This window comes from Ovis canadensis, chromosome 21 (genome assembly GCF_042477335.2).
Source record: "Ovis canadensis isolate MfBH-ARS-UI-01 breed Bighorn chromosome 21, ARS-UI_OviCan_v2, whole genome shotgun sequence".
In the NCBI taxonomy this organism is placed as follows: Eukaryota; Metazoa; Chordata; class Mammalia; order Artiodactyla; family Bovidae; genus Ovis; species Ovis canadensis.
The window spans coordinates 60,919,525-60,924,617 of NC_091265.1; positions in this window are offsets into that span (position 1 = coordinate 60,919,525).

Consider the following 5,093-nt stretch of genomic DNA (forward strand, 5'->3'; position numbering starts at 1 on the left):
GGAAATGTGTGCTTTGAGAGAATTCTTACTTAGACTTGTGTCTGGGTTCTTTATTTGTCCCTAGAAGAGAAGGGGAGTGGGTAGAGTCTGACATTCAGTTCTGGGTGAACATCACTGCCCTTACTTTCTTTATTATAGAGAGAATTTATAGGTGCGAAAGGAGAGAGGGGTTATGCGGAAGAACCCAGGCAGGCAGCCTTACTCCATTAAAGACTTCCTTCACTTGATCACACCTTTGTTATAAAACCATGTACCAACTAGCAGTTTTGAAGTGTGGGACTTCTCCATGCTTGGAAAACAATCCTCATCCACCCCTTAGTACTATCATTCAAACCGCCCAGTCACTACATCTAGCTTGACTTATTTTCCAAGGGATAGGTATAGGAAAAGGAAGGGTTTGAGGGACCAGGAGGTCAGCTTTCATTTCACGCCATGTGGAAAATTAAGTTGTGGCTCCAAAACCATTCTGCTTATTTTGTAGGTCAGCAAGTAAAGCTTTTTGATGCCTTTCACCATCTGTATGTGTGTGCTTAGTCACTCAGTTGTGTCTCTTTGTGACCCCATGGGCTGCTGTCCACCAGACTTCCCTGTCCATGAAATTCTCCAGGCAGGAATACCTAAGTGGGTAGCCATTCCCTTCTTCAGGGGATCTTCCCAATCCAGTAATTGAACCCAAATCGTCCTGCCTTGTGGATGGATTATTTATCATTTGAGTTTCCAGAGAAGCCCCAAAATGTATAGTTCTGCTGGAATCCAAATACCTCAGTGGTCCCACTAGTACCTCATTGTCTTTAGGATGATAGGCACAGAAGGACCCGGAAGTGAGCTTTAGATCACTTAACAAGGATAGGTAGAGGGGGCAGGGTACAAGGAAGAGCCACTGCCTCCCAGTTCTGTGCATCTATCAAAATAGACTCTCTTGAAGATGCTTTTTGTCTGTACCTTCTCGCTCCAGTTTCAGCATAAATACAGTGGGGGTAGAGTCTGCTTAGGGCATTTCCTAGCATCATTTGAAGGAGCGTGAGCACCTAACTGCCAAGCATTATGGGCTTCCCTGGTGGTTTAGTTGGTTAAGAATCTGCCTGCAATGTTGGAGACCCCAGTCAGTCCCTAGATGGGGAAGATCCCCTGGAGAAGGGAATGGCTACCCATTCCAGTATAATTGCCCAGATCATTTCATGGACAGAGAAGCCTGGCAGGCTACAGTCCATGGGGGTCTCAGAGCTGGGCATGACTAAGTGACTAAATATTTCACTCTATGCCAATCATTATGGTTTTAGGAAAGGAATTGTGGTACTGGGAGGTAAGAAAAATTAGCTAATTTTTGGTAATCTCAGATTTTCCTACTAGTTTCTAATTCATAGAAGCCTGAGATGGAAATAACTATCAGTACAACTTGTAATTTATTGGAGATTTGCTCACTGAAATCCTGTGAGAGGTGTTCTATGTGTTTATCTCCCAGCCACCATTTTATTGAATATGGAAGTTGTCTCTGGTGAGAAAAAAAGACAGCAGTTCCAGGGAAACTTGATGGAGTTGAGATTAAAACTTAGCTCCTACAGATAAGTGATCAACAAAGAGGATTATTACATCTAGGCTAGGTCCTTTCCTGGCATCTGTCTATCTTCCCTGGCTGGGTTGGATTTCTGCCACTTCTTGGAGGGTTTGCCTGCTTTGGTCTGTTTTTATCAAACATACCCCTTGGTTTGATGGGTGGGGTTGGCAAACTTCAAAAGATGGAAGCTAATTTTCTTGATTCAACAAATAAAACATTTTGAGTGATACTCTGAAAGGTACCTAGGTGTAGTTCTAGAGCTTGTGTTCTGCGAGTGTCAAGTTGAGAATTTTTATTTATGTGGGAATAGTCAGTGAAAATGGTGATGTCACACTGGAGTATGGGGGGTAGTATAGTTTTGCATTATAAAGCATGCTGTCTAGTTAAACTTGAAAAGGGAGTCTTTCTCCATTTGAGAGTACGGTCTCCCTACAACAAAGTAGTTTTTCGTGACTGAATCTGTGCTGGTTTACTGCCGTATTCCTACAGTGGGAAAAGACCCAAGTTCTGAAACCTCAAGTCTTTTGAAATGATTGAGTTTAACTTGCTGCTATTTCAGCCTTATATTGTTTGAAATTGTTTTTGTGTAAACTTCCAATCAGGTGTATCTGAGTTGAGGCCACATAGTTTCTCTGTTCTGTGTAATTAAAGTTACACTGTCATCACTTAGCCTCAGTAGTTGTACAATAGTTTTTTTTAAGTGAAGCTTTAATACACTGGCTTTCTGTAGCCTTTCACCTTTTTTTGTTTTTTGTTTTTTTGGCTGTGCCTTGTATCTTCTGGGATTTTTATTTCCTGCCCAGGGATTGAACCTGGGCTCTCAGGGGTGAGAGCACCAAGTCCTAACCACTGGACCCCTGGGGAGCTCCCATATAGCCTTCCACTTTTTATCCTGTTCAGTAAACTAGTTAGCATTCACCCGAGAGTTTGCTTTGTACTTCGTGATGAACTCACTGGTTGCCTACTATGTGTAAGTGCCATGTGGAGAATACAAAGATGAATGGGTGCCTGTCCTAATTGCCTTCACAGGCAACTTTCTGCCTTGGCAGTTTGGGTGTGCATATAGTGAAGTGAAGTTGCTCAGTCGTGTCTGACTCTTAGTGACCCCATGGACTGCAGCCTACCAGGCTCCTCCATCCATGGGATTTTCCAGGCAAAAGTACTGGAGTGGGTTGCCTTTCCCTTCTCCAGGAGATCTTCCTGACCCAGGGATTGAACCCAGGTCTCCCGCATTGTAGGCAGACGCTTTACCGTCTCCACACATCTGACCCAGCCCTATTCTGGAGGTCAGAGGACTTAGGAATGCAGTTTTCAGGATATTGATTTGGTGTCAGACTTCTTAACTTTGACTTAAAAGTCTTCCAGACACCCTCAAAATTGGGGTTGAATTGGGTGAATGCTTGATTAAACTGGGTTCCTCATTCCAGAGTGATGTCAGCAATAAGTTAGATTCTAGGGGGATGGAATCATGAGAGGTAGGCCATTTGGACTGTGGTATTACATTCTGGTGCAAATTCCTAAAAGTTACTTAGTACTAGAATTCTCCATGTGGTCTTGTGCTAGGAATTCCCAGAAACAACGGCAATGGGAATTCCCAGCACTGCTTTTCTACTTGGGTTTGGAGAACAGTACTCTTGGTTGAAACAGGAGAAGGTTGAGTTCTAGAATGAAATGACTCAGACTGAGTTTAAAGCTTACTATATGAGGGACTTTCCTGGTGGTCCAGTGGCCCAGAATATGTAAGTTCTCTGGCTACAGGACATACCTTATACTTACCAAGTTATGGGGTCACTATGTTGGCCTCAGCAGAGATCTTCCCCCATGTTTTCTACTGGGAGGAAGACTTGCTAAACCCTTACCCAACTGGTTTTCTGTGATGGTTGTGTAGGTCAGCTATAGGTTTTCTTGTTTTTTTTTTTTTAAACCCCTGATTTCACTATTTGACTTGGTATATGTAGACAGGCATTTCTACTGTTTGGTCCAGTTTTTCATCAGAGATTAACTCTTAGGTAGTTACTATAACTTCGGATTTTGAGTCTTGTTTAGAACTATACTGATTGGCTTTACCAAAGTAAAGCAAATAGTAATAATTAAATATAAATTGAACATAAAATATTAAATATTAGATATAAATTGAATATAAATAGTACCTGGGCATCCTCAAAAGCCAGTCATAGATCAGTCATAAAACAATTTCTTTAAGCAAATTTCTTTAGGTTTTAGTGTTGAATGTCTCTTAAGACAACATGGATAAGAAATCTGACTGGTACTGTTTTCACCAAGGGGGAATGGGTACCTCCATGGTGTACTAAAACACCAGTTGAAATGGAAGTGTTGGGGAGGGGGTTGGTTTTGGTTTGGCGACAGCCCTTCAAAAATGCCATCCTTTCCATCTTATGTAATTAATTTATTTCTTATTGTCAACTCGGCCATCGTCTGTCTTTCCAGATCGCTTTCTTTAGTATGCCAACCCTTTGACTTATTGGAACTTAACAATCTGTTGATTTTACTTCTCAGTGTCCTTCACTCTACTGTTTCACCTCCTTATCCAACTTGAAAACCATGCCAGTCACTCACTTCTTTGCTGCACCATTTTTCTTACAAGCCCCAAGGCTTTATTATACTTGGCAAAACTTCCCAGATTAAATACAATTCATCTATTCATTTATCTGACTGATGAGGCTGAAGGTTACTGGAGAAAAACAATCTCAGTGACTCATTTTAAATAAGTTATTACAAACCTTATCTTGTGTAGACCCATAATTCCAATTCTTGGAAAATAGGTCCTTGGTCCATTTGCCTTCCCATTCAGTTCCTCTCCTGTCTTGCTTATTCATCTAATGAATGACCTGCTTCATACCTTGCAGAAGAAACTGAAGCAGTCTGAAGAGAATTAATCAGCACACCTACCCACCTTCCAGCATCCCAGTTACCTGCATTTATCTAAGGTTGGTTGGTCTACGTATGCATGAGGGCCCATCCTCGTGCTTTTGCAGTTCTTTTCCTCTTAGGTCATCCATTTTTCCTTATTAAGTCAGTCCTATTTGCATTACAAACATTCTGTTATTCCTATTTTTAACATGTCTTCAATCCTCAGCACCTCTACAAAAAAAATAAATACCTTTGTTTTCCCTGCTGGTTATCACCACTTTATTTCTTCACTTCCTTTTGTACAGAACTCAAAATGTTTTATATGGTTTCTGTCCCTATGTAATGATTGCTTTTCATTTCCTCTTAAACTTTTAATCAGGCATTCACCCCTACCATTCCATAGGAATGTTTCTATTGATTTCATGCTGAATCACAAAAGGATCTTTTTTTTTTTTGACTGAATAAATTTATTTGCTACTTGTCCATTGTGGTTGTGTGCTGGTTTCTCCTCTGTTAGTCTCATCTCATCACCCAAGCTAATGGAGGCTCCACCTTCTGGAACTTCCACTCCAGCCTGAGACAGTAAACATAGTAAATAAGCAAATAGTACGTTAGGAAATAAGAGCTTTGCATTAAAAAGGGTAGGGTTGACTTAAGGATTGGGAGA